General features: G+C 41.1%; 1 protein-coding gene across 1 annotated transcript in view; it reads right to left on the reverse strand.

The window, feature by feature from the left end:
* LOC112125929 (dystrophin-like) overlaps window positions 1-18773 on the reverse strand; it is a 1989526-nt gene that overhangs the window by 214612 nt on the left and 1756141 nt on the right. The window lies entirely within an intron of this gene.

Below are 18773 nucleotides of genomic sequence, written 5' to 3' on the forward strand. Positions count from 1 at the left end.
CTTTACCTATACATTTCAATTCTGTGGCTTAGCTCATCACTATTTTAAATACATTTTCATATCTTAAAGAGCATGTACAAATGCAGAGTTGAATACTGTCATACAAGGTGTGGAATTAAATTATTTTTCTAATTTATTTGTAAATGTACAAAGTGGAAAAGAAAACTAAAAACCTCTGGTACATAGAGTGGGATATTAAAAATGGAATAAAAAAAAAATAGCCTGTGTACTCCCTGTCTTTGTCACATGATAGAGGATAATCACAGAGGGACAAAATTGCTTGCAAAATTCTATGGAGCTCAGATTGCAGAAAATGAATGTCTTTCTCCTCTTGTGTGAAAAGGTCTAGAGGTCAAAGAGAAGTTATAGGGGAAATAATATGCCAAACGCATAGAGACTGGGAATCGGATGGACCCAACGTGGTCAGCATGCAATGGCTGTGTTTCTATGACTTCCTACCTCCCCCATGGCTGGGTCAAGTACAATAGCATATGGCCATCATCTCTTTTGCTGCTTTACAACTACATTTTCATCTATGAAGGATACGTGGCCTGGAATTCGTGGAAGGAAAGTTAATGTTGCAACATCCATTCTACTAGCTAAAGACTTACAGTAAATACATATAAGGTTTGAATGTGTCAAAGACCTTGATCATCTTGAAAGGATTACATTCCAAAGTTAGATTTGTGACAATAACTAAAATACAAACCTCAGAAGACCATCTGTTTTTCAAAACTTCTATGTCCTTGCTTACAGTCCAGTTGTATCTTTCTCTGAATCTGATCCTAAGGGATTGTCAGTGTGAAAAAGTTGTAATTCAACAGTATTGCCGCCACGAAAAGCTTGTCTCTGATGGATGTGTCACTGCCCCCACCTCTGTTTTCTCCTGAGATAGGGAGGATTGTTTGTGAGGTTTTTTTGTTTTTTAATGCATTTTTTTCTGTCTTTTAAATACTGGTATCATTGAAGAAGGAGAACGAGACAAGAAGAAACTGGTAGGACGAGAAAAGAAGGAAGCTTTGAGGAGGAAAGGATAAGGAAGTGGCAAGGAGACTGGAAGGAGGGAAAGGTAAAAAAGATCTGTTAACATGAGCAAGGAGGAATTCAGTGGCTGCCATTACAAGCATGCCAATTTCTCTTTAGATAAAGAGATACAGTTAACTAAGCATTTGTAATATGCTCTAAAATTCCCGCTATTTACCAAAGGATATACCTATGTACAGCTTATACTATTTAAATATTGAGTGTGACAGATATGGCAATTTCCTACAATATCCTTGGGAGACCTAATTGAATTAAGTTTAAGTATCTTTGGGGTCCATTGTATTAAATGAATGGTTTGTGTATATTGAGGGCCAGGATTGTATATAACCTCTCTAGGAGGGAGATGTGATGTGAGACCTGGATGATTCAAGGATTATATTGAACAACGTGCCAAACAAGAATGGACTTCTAGGACAGCAAGTGTGAAGTAGATTTCCTAGGAAATACCTAAGGAGAGGTTAATGTAAATTCCCTAGCTCTGGCTAGGTAAAAGGAGGAGAGGGGTTTTTGACTACTGACTACCTGTTCCCAGAGACTGGACATCAAAGGCAAAAGCTGTATAAAGAAATGGATGAACTACTCAGCTGGCTGTTCTGGTTCTGAATTTGAGACAGTTATGAACTTACATCCACAAGGACAATCCAGTTGTGCATTTTGATGGACTGACTCCTATCAGAGCTGGAGTCTGGAGTTGGGGTGACCTCTGCTAAGCATTTTAACATGCATGTGTGTTCTTTCATTGTTTTTTATATGTTTTTCTCTGTCATGCTTTCACCTTACCTAACTTGTAACTGCAATTACTTGTAGCTGGCAATTACGCCATTCATAAACTTTGGAGAAAAAGTAAAGCACGACAATGGTCTGTGTAGGCGGTCTGGCTTGCTGGGATATGAATATAGGCAGGGAACTGTGCAGCCTGGAAAAACCCTGGTCAGGAGGAAGAGACACATGGGTCTCTGCACAAGAGAGGTGACAGCTGAGGAGCTGGGATCCTACCGTGAATGCCCTCAAGGGTTCACAGAGGGGAATACAGGTGCCGTTGCTGTGAGACACTGAGGTAATATTTATCTCAAGCAATTGCCAAAGGGTGACCTTTTGTATTTCTCCTTCTTTTCACTTCCAGAAGAGATTATATAATTTAAACATGAAATAACTATGTAAAACTCCCACACAGTTACACACAGTTTCAACACCATCTCTTATTAAACATTCTGCACCATCACCAAGATCAGGAGGAAGCCAGAAAAAAAAAAAAAAAGAACTTTTAAATATTGGTTTCCTTTGAAACACTGAAATTCTCTGGGATAAAATTATCTCCCCAGGGAGTATGAGAGGGCAGTGGAGGGGGCAATGCATATATATTTGCAATTCACTGAACAGTTGCAGACAAACCTTGTAAAATGCTGTGCAATAGGATTGCATTAGCTTGTGGGTCATTGGAGAAGCTTAGGCATCTAGGGTTTTTAATGGCTATCGAACGCATGCTCACTTACATTTGTGTAGAGAATATATTTTTGAAAACCGGTCAAACAATTACTTTAATTGATAATATAATTAAGCCAGCCTTTATTTTCCAGTCAGTGTGTCTCATTAAGGTAGATTTGTTACCCCCAAATTCCTGATCTATTATATCCTTTTAAAATATTGTACCCTAAACTACAACTGTTGCTGGACAAATGTATAGCTGAGAGGATAATTCATGCTTCAGATGAATCTTTGTTCTTTATAGTCAATTTTTTCTTCTGGGATATTAAAAACTGTAATATAAATCTAAACCATAAATAATTACATCAGATTCTGTGTGTGTGGAGGGCAAAACTGGGAGAGAAAAGAGCACCATAGTACTACCATTTGCTTTTAAACACAAAGCACATCATTTCCAAAGGTTTCTCATTTAATTCTAATAAAAAAAGAAATGTCCCTAAGTAATTCATCTTCATCCTCTAGGTACGTGAATGACATTTTGTTCTGATGTGATTATAAGAAACAAAATCCCTCAGCGATGAAGTCTTAAAATATTTCTTTTTATGATATTCCGAGCTTGACAAACCTTGATAGAAAATAGAATACTCTTTAATTATGAATACATTAACTAAATTAGTAACATGAGATGGATATGCAATTAAAGGACTGTTAATTGAAACTGGAAACAGCTGTATACAGCTTAAAGATGAGTCACACGAGTAATGACGCAGATGTTTATAGAATGTGATTATGTGTAGCAGGAGCACACTATTGCAGCTCCCCAGCCCATTCTTATATTGTGTCATTGAAATGGTTTTTAAACCTACGAACACCAGGAATCAGGATCTCAGGGACAGCAAATTAGGCTCCCTGGATATGTGAATTAGTGTTGTCTGAATGTCAGCAATTTAATTCTCCAGCTTTCAAAGAATGTAGACACAGAGCCAACAACAAACATCTGTTAGTTGTATGGTTGTCAAAAAAAAAAAAATCATCTCTGGCAAGCCAGACCCTGCCTGAATCTGAGAGACAGTAAAGTACAGCATCTGTAAACTGTAACATTACTATGTGAATGTACGAAACGTGTAAATAACACAGCCAAGGGGCAGCACACAGTCAGCTTTGTGTACATATGCGAATACACCCTCTACTGGCTTATTCTTTAAAACAGTGCTCATTTTACAAAGAAGGAAACAAATAGGATTTCTAACAAAGTTTAAAAAAATTTTTTTTTTTTTTGGCGATTCTTGTGTTCCTTCATTTTTCACCTCCTTCCCAGCATACAAGGTGGACCCCATACAACATGTTTCTTTGGGCCCAGGGAAAGAGAAAGCACAAATGTTCTCTCTGGACATGTCAATACAGCTGTGCTAGGTGCCAGAGTAGCCAATGCCTACTGCCCCAAATTAATGTACATAACTCTACCACATCAGTGTAAAGCCTGCTTTAGACTTTCAACTTTCATTTAGCACAAGCACAGCTTCATAAGAGTGTCTGTTTAAATATCAGTTAATAGTCTGTAAAATCATTTACACATTAAGATTTTTCTGGCATAGATTTGGAGGCTATCAATCATACATTATGTTCAGCACTGGTTGTGTTTTCACACACACACACAATGTCAACTGTGGAGATTGACAGTAGTGTAGGATTGTGAGGGCACAGTGGCGGGAGGGAAGAAAAACTATTTGTCCCTGCCTTTCAGCAGCCATGTTGTGCATGACTCTCTTATTGACTGAGCTGGTGATGAAAGAACAGGATTTACATTTAGACTTTTTAAATGAGGAAGACTGCACGATTTTGTGATTGACCAGTGTTAATCTGACAACAATTAACATGGCATACAACACAACTGAATAAAGGCATGAGGGAATGACAAGAAAATAAAAACCCTTTCTCTCTAAAAGGCAAACAGAGCTGGATTCAGGGCTACATCTCCACTGACATACAAATCAGGATTCCATAATCTTGTTTGCCTGGTTAAGATGCAGGCCAGGTTTAAAAGGTATTTAAAATGCTGTGGTTTAAGAAATCAGGGTGTTAGATTTCACAGGGGACAACAGTTACTTTATGAGAGGACAGAGACTTTTCCACTTCTCCTTCAGAAAGTACACCTGATCAGTCAATGCACTGCTGAAACACCAACCTCAACCTGCATGCCAAGTAAGACGATGAGTTCGGTCACACCTTAAATATCAAATATGGTCACAGACTACAAGATTGGGACACTAGGGATGGGGGGCAAAGGCGGAAATGATACATAACACCTGAGACTACACATCACATCCTTGACATCCTAAAAGCATAAAGAGTGAGAGGGAAGGAAGGGATAAGCTTGATCAAAGTGGATGTATTCTCATAAGAATGGACATACTGGGTCAGACCAAAAGGTCAATTGGGCCCACTATCCTGTCTTTCGACAGTGCCAATGCCAGGTGCTTCAGAGGAATGAACAGAAGCACCTGGCATTGGCCACTGTCTCTAGAAATGTCTGGTTTTGCTTCTTTTTCTGTAGCTCACCAGAAGGGTACCTATACTATCTAGGCTAGGTTTTTACACAATTTAATGCATAGCACTGATTTTGTTTTAATCTAACTTTTCCTCTGTCTCCTTTGTTATACTATGATCTCTGTGCTTTTAGACTGGAGATTTCATACAGACTGTCCTGAAGAAGTGAACCAGTCTTCAACATCTAAGAAGACGACAGTGAACTATGTATGTGTGTCTGGAACCTACACAACTCCCGATTCTCAGTCCAAAATGCATGAACTAAGGAGTCTTTCCCCAAAAGGTATGCCTTGTGCATGGCAACGATCTTCCTGATGCAAAAGAAATGCCTAATGAACATGAATGAAAACAGACTGTGAGCTGTTTAGGGCAAAGATTGTAATTTAATATACATGTTTGTACAGCACCTAGCAAAGTGAGGCTCCATCTTGGCGGAAGCCTCTAGGCACAACTGCACTATAAATGTTAAATAACAACAATAATAAGTAATCATGAAGAGGGCGAGATCAAATGAAACATTTATTCATTCCCCTCAGTTAATGCCACTAGAGGTTGTGTAACCAGAGCAGTGAATACGAAGTTGGAAAACACAGAATGTTTTTTAATAAATAGGCAGCATTTAAATGAAAAGAAGCAACAACAACAAGCTATTACCAAATGAAAGATGCCAGACACCTGATTTGTGAGTGTCTATGTGATACTCTCCAATCTGCCTATAAGGGGGCAGACTCACCCCTGCAGCGCCTCCTGCTGGTCCCTCAGGGAATTAGCTCGATTTCCAGCCCAGAGCGCCCTCTGCAGGCCAGTGATCCACCTTGTCACTGACCCCATGTCCCTCCCAGGACCCCAGTGCCCCTTGCTCTGGGTGCTGCTCCCTGGCAGTACCCACACACACTGGGTCTCCCCTCCCAGGGGAACCCCCACCCACTAACCCCACCTCACCTCAGTGTAAGGCTACTGCCAATCACCATCTAGCCCCACTCCCTGGGGCAGACTGCAGTATCAGCCACTCATCATAGGCAAGGCTGGGTTTGGACCTGCTGCCTTTGCCTACCCCTGGGCTTCCCTCTGCAACCCCCAGTACCTGTTGGCCCAATGCTAGGCCACAGCCAGGGGCTTTCCAGGCTGGAGCGCCCCAGCTCCTCTGCCTTTCCCCAGCCCTGCTCCACTCAGGTACCCTGTCTCAAGCTCCATGCAGAGAGAGAGACTGACTTCTTGCTCCTGGCTCAGGCCTTTATAGGGCCAGCTGGGCTCTGATTGGGGCGTGGCCCAGCTGCAGCTGCTTCCCCCAATCAGCCCAGGTCTTTCCTTCCACAGCCCCAGCCCTCTGCAGGGCTGGCTTTAACCCTTCCCAGGCAGGAGCGGGTGACCACCCCACTACACTGCCTCTGAGCTGTATTCTCATTCATAATTCTGCCTGAATTTAGCTCCTTCTTGCCCCGTACTTTTGGGATCAACTAGCATTGTTAGTTAGGGGGCTAGCTGCACCTCTGTCCCCTTTCCGGTCTCTCTTATAGCCTCCTTCTCGGGTAACATCTTGCAGTCCTTCCACTTTTAAGGTACGTCTACACTGCTGCTGGAAGTGTGATTTACAGCTTGGGTAGACGTGTCTGCACTCACTGTACTCTAGCTAGCTCACTAAAAATAGCAGTGAGGATGCAACAGAGTGGGCTTCAGCACAGGCTGCACAAACAAGTGTCGACCGAGGGGGTCAGGTCGGCTTGTGTAGCCTGTGCTGAAGGCTGCGCTGAGAAGTCCTCACTGCTATCTGTAGCAAGCTAGCTAGTAGACAGCTATGGCAAGTACATCTACAGAAGCTTCAAATCATGGCTTATGGCTAGAGTGTAGACGTATCCTCAGACTGGGACCCATGTACACTATCCCATGTATACCAACTGCTTATTACCATGCAGGTCCAACTGACTTTGGACACAAGCATTTCTTCTCTCTGGGAACCTGTGACCAGTGATAGTGTTAAGTGAGCATCCTGAAACATCTCCTTCCTGTTTGGTTTGTCCCAGATGGTCCCCTACTGGGAAGCACTTTCTCAAAAATATTCATATAAAAAATACCAGGCCAGTGGCAGGCCAAGATGCAGTTTTATCCTGTATTAAAGAGTACCCCTCTATTCATCCCACTGTTTTAGAAGTTACAACCTGTCCTGGTTTCCTAATGCAAGAGGACAGCATTCAGTTCTATTCAAGCGATGTACTGAAAATTACAGTACTAGTTTTATAGTGTACACTGTATAAATACACTTTTCTGAATATGGCATGGCAAATTCTTCACTGCAAGAACTGGTTTTAAAATGCGGTGACAATGTTATTCTGCCCACATTTTCTTAGCACTCTGAACCCTATTGTTAAAACTGTAAACTCTGAAATGGCAAGGATGTCTTGCTCAGGTTAAAAACTTACAGAAGCAGAATGATTTTAAAATATCATTAATAATAATACATAGCCTTGAGACAGGGCTGGATTTAGGGGTAGGTGACTCAGGCGACCACCTGGGGTGCTAGGCTTGGGGGGCACTGGGCTCCGGTGCTGTTTTTGTTAGCAACAAAAGGGAAAATAGAATGTTTGAAGTAAAATATTTCAGGTATTCCATATGTGGATTCATTTTTTACTAACCTCCTAGAATGTCTGGACCTTTGTAGAATCGTGTGGAATCTTCCAGACTTTCTGAAAACTACATTTTTCTCGAACCTCCTAGAAGGTTGTCAGCTATGCACTCGTGGGTATATAAGGGGCGGGCATCACCAGACAGTCAGTGAGATATAAGAACGAAGTGAGAGCCCAGCTGTGATATTGTGTACCTTGTTTTACTGTGTAATTGTAAAAGTGTACTTGTATTTTAAGACTTGAAGAGTGTAAGTAGCAACTAATAAAGGACGTATTTAATGAGACACCAAAGATATCTATTGAATCCCTATCTACACAACAATATAAAAGAAATACTGTTACTTCTTTTGCCATGCTTAACATATAATGTTTCATGACTTTCTAAGACTGCAGAACATAGATTTTTGCTTTCCCTAATACTGTCTGTTTTCCCCTGTTGAAAATAAAAGATGCCCCCGAGGAAGCCCTTAGCTGCCAATTAGATTGAACTTGAGCTTTTTGCTTCCTATACTGAGCTCCTGAAGGCTTCTTCAGGGGCATTGTGACTGCTACTAGTTTGATGAGAAGCTGCCTTGATTTTGTGGTGGCCTACAGAGACAATGGATTTGAAAATGCCATCACTGCTGCTAAAGAAATGGTGGACAACTTAGAAGTTGAGTCTGTCTTCAAGGAAACCTGTATACATTAGAAGAAGAGACACTTTGGTTACAAGGGCAGAGCTGAGGTAATGGGAAGCTTGGAAGAAAAAAAAAATCAAGAGGAAGGTTTTTTGCTTGCTCCTTTATGCTGCTCGAGTGTCTATCAAAGAAAGGTTTGGACAAATGAAGCACCATGAAAAGACCTGGGTGTTTTTGCATGACCTTAGTAAGCTGCCGGTAGACAGAAACACACTCTTGAGCAATTGCTTGGACCTTCACTGGACGTTGACACATGGGGAATGTTCAGATGTCAATGATAAAGACCTCTATGTCAAATTGGACAACATCCATCACATTTTGCAACACGGGAAGCACTCTCCACTTCAAGTTCTCCAATTCATTCATGATGCAGAGCTGAAAGACACTTTTCCTAATTTGTGGATAGCTTTGAGGATTCTGTTGGCGCTGACGGTCACAGTCGCACGTGGGAAGAGCAGCTTTTTGAAGCTCAGGTTCATTAAAATATATCTTTGATCGATGATGGTCGATGAAAGACTGACATCACTTGCTATTTTATCATCTGAAAATACCATTGGCCAGTCTTTGGATCTCTTTGACGCTGTGCTTCAGTATGCGAGGGCAAAGGAGAGACATGCGACCTTTTGAACTAAAGGATTAGGGTTACCATTCTAAGGCTGTTACCTTCTGTAACACTATTTAATACTGGTCCACCCAATGTTAGTGCACAATTAAAATTCTTAATTTAATTCTTACATTTCAGTTATTCTTAAAATTAAAAAGTTTCTATAACCTTAGAGGGAACCATTTTTTTTTATTTGCTTATAAATGGCATGAATAAATACAGATCCTAGCATGCAAATTTATCATCTTATATGACAGGTATAAATCATGCATATAAATTGTGCATCCAAGTTGTGAAATGGGCTACAAATGCAATAAAAAATAAGGTAATCAAAAATGTAACAAATGGAGGGAGAGGGGGGTGGCGCGCCAAAGATGCTCCTCGCCTGGGGCGCCATGTGGTCTAGGCCCAACCCTGCCTATGGACTAGAAAAAAGTGTTCCCTAACCCCAAAGCAGATACTGTCACTTAAAATGCCTGTACTGACATGATATAGAATTTAACATGCCTTCAGAAAGGCATAAAATTATCCAGCCCACAAAAAAGCTTGCCCCCCAACTTTAAGCTTTTGGCCTGAAATTTTGCATGAGAGTTCTCTGCTTCAGTTTTTGTTTCTTCTTAGATAAAGGTTCCACAGAAAACGTTCACAAAAAAACAGTGTTTCTGAGTAAGACAGGGGAAAATACATTGTTTTGCCATTGTTACTTACAATCTCATAATTATTTCTTTGTGAAGCTCTAGCACCTTCGTGCTTTGGAGTAGGGACTTGAAATTTGTCAGGGAAGTGCCTTTTACTGCCTCCAAATAATTCACTCAGAGTTTTGACAAGTTATAAGTCTCTGAAAATAATTATTTGCACGATTAATAGAGCATTTAGAGGACATCTGTTAAAGTCTGAGTATTCCATCTGGTCTGAGTATGCTCCATCTTTACAATTCTCACTGGGCATGCTCAGCCTCAGTGACATTTGTTTGCAGTAAAAGCATGCTCCACATTAGGAATGAGAACCAATAGGGGGAGGGAAGCCAGATCTGATAAGGAGCTGGAATGGAAGGGGCAGAGCTGGGACTGGCTGTACAAAGAGACAGGGATAAGAACCCAGGGTAAAGGGGACAATGAGATTGCACAGGGAGCCCAATTAGGGAGATTGGACTGGGGAGTCAGTGAGGATGAAGAATGTAGGCAGGGCAGAGGTGACTGGAGACCAGAATAGAGGGAGACTCAGATCAGATGAGAAGCTAGCTGTGGGGGAAGTGGAACTGGCTGGACAGGAGGGTAGGATGGGAGAGGGGGCCAGAAAGTGGAACTGAGATGGTGAGTAGACTGGAACTGGGATGAGAAGCCTGAGAAATGAAGACTAGGACTAGTTAAGTGAGGAGAATGGGAGAAGGCACTACGGTCAGGAAGAGACAGTACTGGAATAGGGCCAGGTTGGATGGGACAGGGAAAAAAGGTATCAAACTTGGCGGGGGGAACAGGCAGAAAAGTCAGAGCACATTCTCCTCCAGAGCCTGGAATGGAACCAAGACTCCTGACTCTCACCAGTCCTCTACTGTCAGCAAACATCTCTGAAACTCACTGGCAAAGGGTTGCATTACCCTCTATTGCTGGTTCACACAGGTGTGACGACATACTATTTGTAACATTCTATACCTTGGGGGAGCATACTGTAACTCCCATATTCCTCATTTTCATATAATCGTGATCTTACATATAAAGCATGCCTTGTAAGGCATCAGGGAAAGGTCATAATCTACTGAAAGTCATTTCTCTATCCATATATGTATATCATTAATGCATATGAAGTTATGCAAATTGTGTTGTAGGTTGGTCACTAAAACATGCTGTAAGTTGGGGAATCAGCCAGATATTAGCTCCCCAGAGGCAACAGCAAGGAAGGTAGCCAACACCCATCAACAGCCATTGTCCAGCAAGGGAGCTACAATGCGATGACTCACCTGCATGAGGCCACACCAGGGGGATTGTTCAACCTTGCTTGCGGAGACTCAGCAAGGCCCCACAGACATGCCTGGACTTATGTTCTGCAAGAACATGGACTGAGAGTATAAAACTGGCAGAGTGGACACATACTGGGCCCTTCTCCTGCCCCCACCTATGCTGCAAGAAACCAGGACACTGAGAAGAAGACAAGACTCCCTCCAACACAGGAGATTGGCCCAGGTTTAAGGAACAAACCTGTATATTAAGGACTGCAATATCCAGTGGGGTGAGAAAAACTGCTTAATCTAGTTGCTGCCCAGTCTAACAGGGTTGAGAGTTTTGACTGCGTGCTTATATTTTCTTTTCTTTTCTTTTGGTAACCACTCTGACTTGTTATGCTTTGACTTATAATCACTTAAAATCTATCTTAATAGTTAATAAATCTGTTTGTTTATTCTACCTGAAGCCATGCCTTTGGTTTGCAGTGTGTCAGAGGGCCCTCTTGGGATAACAAGCCTGGTACATATCAATTTCTTTGTTAAACTGACAAACTTCTATAAGCTTGCAGCATCCAGCGGGCATAACTGGACACTGCAAGACGGAGGTTCCTAGGGTTGTGTCTGGGACCGGAGATATTGGCTAGTGTCATTCGCTTGCAAGTAGCTGGGAGCAGCTTACATGCCAGAAGTTGTGCGTGAACAGCCCAGGAGTGGGGGTTCTCACAGCAGAGCAGGGTAAGGCTGGCTCCCAGAGTCAAGGATTGGAGTGACCTAGCAGACCACTGGTCCAGATAACACCAGAGGGAAACATCACACTAATACTATCAGTTACTTCAATAGTTCAAGTGGCAGAGATTTGTGCTGTAGTTCTAAAGGTTTCAACCCTGATGATCATGTCAGTATGATGGCACATTGTGGAATTTTTGTTGTTCAAGTTTGTTTTTTCAAAACCTAGGTAATTACAGACAAAAATGACATTAAAAGGACATTATTAAGGTTGCAAATAGAGTCAGTTGTGATTTTCCATCAATTATTTTCCGATGCAAAATGAAGTTTCAGTAAAATCAAAATTATCTGCAGGAAAATTTCAATTTTGTCAGGAAAGGTTGACTTTCATCAGGAATATTTCAATGAAAGCTCCCAGGGATCCTTGTGAGCCTGACAGCTGGTGATCTTGGAAGTTGGTCCCCCCCAAGCTCCCTGTTAACCTGGTCTTCCAGACTACCAGCTCTGCAGCAGCCTACTTGGAGGACTGCCAGGGAGCCTTGGCTCCCAGGGTCCCACACCGCCTCAGACTGCTTGACTCCACGAACAGCTGGCTCTGAGGGCTCCCTCGGCAATCAGCTCCTTAACTGCCCGAAATCCCCATGCAGATGGCTCCCTAGCCTGCTCAACTCCCCTGGCTGCTTGACTCCCTGGGCAGCTGGCTGCGTAGGCAGTCAGGCAGCCTGGGGAGAAAGCTCAGTTTCAGTGCTCCTGATTTAGCAACATTTTCACAGGTGGTCAGTAATTGGGTATTGCTCATTTTCTAGGTCACTACCTTGAGACATCTGGAACCTGATTTTAAGAAGTCCTGAGCATACATAAATGCAAATGAAGTCAGTGGCAGCTCAGCATATCTGGCCCAAGCAGTGTGGTCTGGTGGGGGGAAAAAAACCCCACAAGATTGGGAGTGAAGAGGTCCTGAGTTCCTCACTCAGTATGTGGCCTTAGGCTAGTTGCTGTTCTGTCTCTATTTTCACATCTGTAAAATGGGATCACATTTACTCACCTCCTACCCCTTAACTCTGAGAGGATGAATTAAGTTATGGCTGTACAGTGCTTTGAACATATAAAAACAATTAAAAATATTAAGTGAACTGAAAAATCAAGCCCTGTGTCTCAGTTTTGGTAATCAAAATTATTGGCACTTTTGCAGTTTATGGCTTTAATTTTTCAGTGCTTTAGTAAAATGTAAAATGGGGATTCAAATACATTCCTTTCCCACAGGGGAGTTGTAGAGATTAAGTCATTAATATTTCTGTAGTGCTCAGATATTATGAAAATGAGAACCACATTAAAGCTCATGAGGCAACGAACAATTCCATGTTCAGTGCACGGTTTGGATGTTATGCAGTAAATAAGGTATGGGACTATACGCTGAATGATGTAGGTAAAATATTGAACAGTTGCCTCATTCCCTGAGCACCATTTATCGTACACTCTGAATGAGACAGAGATCTTGTGGGTAAAATACTATGTAACTAAAGACCATCAGAATGAATATGCACCAATGTGCAGAATTAAGATTGCATAGGCAACCTTAACCTTCTGATATTTCTATACTTTTCAGTGCTTGATTTTATAATATTAACATTATTTTAAAGTAAACTTTTCTTTAATATTTTACACGTGTGTGTGTTTATATACCCTCAAAGGAGAATGTAAGAAAAGACAAATTACTGTTCTGTATGGTTCTTTATAATAAGTCTTTAAACAGGGCAACATGCCAGCAAAAAAGGAAGTAAATAAGAGTAACAGACTGCTGTAATGAATGTACCTTGTATTGCAAATAATCTCTAAGTACTTATACCTTTGAGAAACCAAAATTCGTCATACAGAGCATATGTCATTAATATGGCTACCCGACATTAATCTGATCAATATCTTTCTCTACTAGTATGGTCTCCTGATGATAATTACTGTTGCATTATTCTGTACTTCTTTCATTTACTCTCCCAAACATTCCACAAGAACAATGAGGACTTACTCCTGATTTACCCAGGAATCCTTTCAATTTCTGAAATGTAATTCACTGTCAAGTATCAGAGGGGTAGCCGTGTTAGTTTGGATCTGTAAAATAAAACTCTGTTGCTTTTCACTGTCAAGGTAATTTAATCCCACATTGGGATAGTTATGTTTCCCCTTCCCTCTTTGAATTGTTAAAAATTGGCCTTTAGTCAGTGTGTGTACTATAAATTGAAAACTACATGTACAAAAAAATGTTCAGGAAAATTGAGTTTCAAGCTAACAGAAATGAATAAGAACAAAAGGGTACATCTAGATCACTATAGAGGCCAAGTCGCATAATCAATTAAATGATTAACAGTCCATTCAAGAGCCATGGAAGTTGTAGTTTTGGCAGAAGTTCCAATTCCATAGAATATACAATAGCAGCATCTTTAGTACTGAAACTAAATGGGAAATTTAAATTCCAAAGAGGATCAAAATCTCCCTCTGCGGGGAAGGGGAAACTTGCGTTTGCTAAAATAGTGAATAGCCTAGGTTGAAAAGGAGTTGGGTTTTGATGATTCCTTGATTACAATGATCACAGCTGCACCAGAATTCTGGCCCAAGATAGAAAAGTTACGTCCAATTCTTGGTCATATACAGACAGATTCACAAGCTGAAGGTATTATGAAAAACAAATAATAATAATTTTACTGAAATGATAAACAATCAGAGTAGCAACTCTATGCAAAAAAAAGGAAAGATTCATTTCCTGATGAAAAATAAAAATATCGCCTTCTATATGTAGATGTATGAGATGTAGTCTCCCTCCTATAGGGGAATAAAAATCTACTTTAAGCAATGTTGCATTGCCTCCACCTATCCACTTTTAATAAACTTTCAACACATATGCTGCTTACGTTGAAACATATCTTTTTCAGCAAAGTCATACACACAGATGCGTAAAACAGATGCATTTAATCTCTCTTCATATGGAACCTGTTCCATACCCCTAATCATTTTTGTTGCCCTTTGTATATTTTCCATTTCTAATATATATATTTTTTTGAGACGGGGTGACCAGAACTGCACACAATATTCAAGGTGTGGGCTATCATGGATTTACATAGTGGCATTATGATATTTTCTGTCTTATTATCTATCCCTTTCCTAATGATTCCCAACATTTTGTTAGCTTTTTTGACTTCCGCTGTACGTTGAGTAGATATTTTCAGGAAACTACCCACAGTGACTCCAAGATCCCTTTCTTGAGTGGTAACAGCTAATTTAGACCCCATCATTGTGTATGTATAGTTGGAATTATGTTTTCCAATATGCATTACTTCGCATTGATCAACACTGAATTTCATCTGCTATTTTGTTGCCCAGGCACCCAGTTTTGTGAGATCCCTTTGTAACTCATTGCAGTCTGCTTTGGACTTAACTATTGTCAGTAATTTTGTAACATCTGCAAACTTAGCCACTTTACCGTTTACCCCTTTTTCCAGATCATCTATCTCCCCTTGTAAGTACTCTCACACTTGCTTCTTATCAAACTGTCTGTACTGGGCTATCTTGATTATCACTTCAAAAGTTTTTTTTCTCTTACTTAATTGGCCTCTCAGAGTTGGTAAGACAACTCCCACCTGTTCATGCTCTCTGTATGTGTGTATATATATCTCCTCAATGTTTCACTCTATATGCATCCGAAGAAGTGGGTTGTAGCCCACGAAAGCTTATGCTCTAATAAATTTGTTAGTCTCTAAGGTGCCACAAGTACTCCTGTTCTTTTTGCGGATACAGACTAACACGGCTGCTACTCTGAAACATACCACAGTTAGTAGCTCTGCAATTTCATATTTGAGTTCCTCAGAACCGTTGGGTTAATTTGTTCCAATACCTCCCTCTACTGACATCTCAACTGGGGACAGTTTCTCAGATTTGTCACTGAAAAAGAATGGCTCAGTTGTGGAAACCTCACATCCTCTGCAGTGAAGGCCAATGAAAAGGATCAAACTGATTTTTTTTTTTTAATTTCCCTTGGTGGCCAACTACCATGTTGGCTGGGTTATGTGCTCATGACATTGCAGCACTAACCAATCAGAAGGCAAGTGGCTCTTTTTTACACGGTTGGCCGTAAGTAAGTGAAGACCTCAGGTTACCTTCTTCAATTATTTGGTGTGAAATCTCAGCTTCATTGAAGTCAGTGGGGAATTTTGCCATTGAGGCTAGGATTTCTTCCATGGCCTTTAAACTCTCTGTATGTCAGTTACTCAGTTTGGAAAATGGGATTTATAGTATTTACCTCACCAAGTATTGACAGGATCAGTCAGTTAATGTTTGTGAAGCACCTTGAAGATGCTATTTTAATATCATTTATTACAATGCTATTTATTAAAAAAATATTTATTACAGGGCTCAATAAAGGACTCATCAACAGAGTGTAAATAGCACTCAGAACCTAAGGATTAGACTATGGCTTTAAGCCATTGCCCACAGTATGGTATGTGCAAAAGCCTACTGCACTTCCAACAGCTCCTGCATGCATGGTGCCTAAGAAAGGCACTGTGACTGAGGCCTGCTCTACACCAAAAGCTAAGGGTGACCTAACTATGTCTCTCAGGGGTGTGAAAAATTCAAACCCCTGAGAGATGCAGGTAAGCTGACCTAAGCCCCAATGTAGATGCTGCTAGGTTGATGGAAGAACTCTTCTGTCGACTTAGCTACCGCCTCTCAGAGGGGTGGATTTACTACAGCGATGGAAGAACCCTTTCTGTCACTGTATCAAGTGTCTACACTCCAGCATTGTAACCCTTTAACAAAATGCAGCATATTCCCTCAGCTGACCAGTCAAACTCTTACTGTAACCTTCCGTGCACCCTCTGAGGGAGTCTAACATTGCTGTTGGAACAAGAGTTATCTGTAACCTTGCACACTGGGAGCACAAGAGGTGAGAACATGTGCGGGAATTGGGCACAATACTGCCTTCACTCACTCTCCCTCTTTGCACATAAATGCAGGATTAGGTGCACATTAGCTCTAACTTGTTATCTGCTCTTCACTCAGCCTATTCAGTTTCATATCTTGGCACTGAAACCACATGGTACTATTTTACGGAACAGATAAATGTCTGCAATTTTTTTCATTCAATTAAAAAACCCTCAAAACTATTACAATTAATTTTAATTTTGTAAACCTAAATTTTGTGCTGAAATAACTTGACAATATCCCTTTGAAGCAATTTTTTGAGTTTGCATCACAATTTCCAGCATGTTCCTGTTGATATATAGTTGGGCTTATTACAAGTACTTCATTCTGATCTTCACACTTATTGAGGGATGGGGAAATAATCTTGATGGAAATCAAAACTACTTATCAGGATCCTTGTAGTCTGGGTTGTGTTTTCCCTCATGATCCTCAGGTGATACTCTAAAATCTCTCTCTCTTTTTTTTTTTAACCCAGAGGATTCACTTTTTACCCTGTTTCAGACCAAATATCTTTCGAAGCCAAGGAGGGTTGGATAGAGCTCCTTCTAACCAAGGACTGGAAGACAGACATGCAAAGCATTTCCTCCCGTAGGGTGCTGAGCATGCTGCCTCTACATTCTAATTGCCCACGTCTGTTGGATGCACGCAGAATCTGAATTCTAGAGCTGATTGAGGAATTCATAACAAATAGTTTATTCAAATAATTTAGCCTCTTTCTGCTCAGAGAATGTCTGTAAGCAAATTGCGTTTTTTTTCACAAGTGTACTCATTATTCAAAAGTATGAAACTAATTATTTGCACATTGTTTTAACACCAGGGATTGATGATGAACAGTACTCTGTGAGAATTCAATATCTGAGCAGTGTTAGTTAGCTCTGATTGATTAAATAACATGGTATAATATTGCAGAGCTAGGATTGGTTGAGCGTGTAAACACTTCCAGTGCTAATACGTGTGCGTGTACATTTGAAATTCAGTTTCCCTAAATATTCATACAAGTGCATTTAAAGCCCACTTTCTGCAAACATTTTTGCCAGTAGTACTCCATTGCACATATGTTGGCAGGAAGCAAATATAAGAGAGGTACAAAATATGGCGGAGGTGAATTAATGAAAAAATTAGTTAAAATTTCTAGAACTCTCCCACACCAGCATCAACTTCCTGGACACCATGATCAGCTTCAACAATGGAATCCTACAGGCAACTATATACTAGAAACTCATGGATCACACTTACCTTCATAGATACAGGAACCTACCCTAGACATAATAAGAAATTTGTTATCTACAGGCAGTCACTCAGATACCACAGAATATGCTCCAAGGAGAAAGTTCAGGATACACACCTTAACACACTTAAAACCACCTTCACCAAACAAGGGGCTGGTCTACAAGGGGGGGGGCAAAATCGATCTAAGATACGCAACTTCAGCTACGCTATTCGCGTAGCTGAAGTCAAAGTATCTTAGTTCGACTTACCTGGCCGTCCTCACGGTGACAAGTCGACTGCCACGGCTCCCCCATCGACTCCGCTTACTCCTCCTGCCAAAGTGGAGTACGGGTATCGATTCGCAGATCGATTTATCGCGTCTAGACAAGATGCGATAAATCAAACCCCGATAGATTGATTACTACCCACCGATCCGGCAGGTAGCGTAGACGTGGCCAAGAACACTACACTAGAGAAGTAGATTGCATCAAGAGAACCTGCTTCAATATGGGGGGACCTACTGACTGTATACTCCTAGTTGTCACCTACCACAACTCATAATTATAACCTCTACTTGATGGGGACCACATCCTGAAATAAATCTTTCCTGAGCCCCCTCTTTTGGCCTTCAAACAACCCTCCTCACCAAGTTCATCATAAGAAGTTTCCCACAGACCAGAACCCACTAACTCAAAGTATCACCAGACTCTGCCATAACAGCAGTTGCAAAACCTGCAGACATATCTCCACTGCTACAATGATTAATACCACTCCCCCAACACAACACAACTTTCAAGATCCATGGGTCCTATACATGCCTAACACAAGACGTGGGGAGCCTCATCCAATGCATCAAATGCCCCACACAACTATGTGGGTGACATGAGGCAATCACTATGCTTTCAAAAGAACTCACAGAAAAATGATAAAAGCCAAAAACACCCTATCACTTGTGGATTAAAACTTTTCACAAAGCGATCACTCCATATCTGACCTATCAGTCCATGTCA

This window comes from Terrapene carolina, unplaced genomic scaffold (genome assembly GCF_002925995.2).
Source record: "Terrapene carolina triunguis isolate 2854851 unplaced genomic scaffold, T_m_triunguis-2.0 Scaffold22, whole genome shotgun sequence".
Taxonomy (NCBI): domain Eukaryota; kingdom Metazoa; phylum Chordata; order Testudines; family Emydidae; genus Terrapene; species Terrapene triunguis.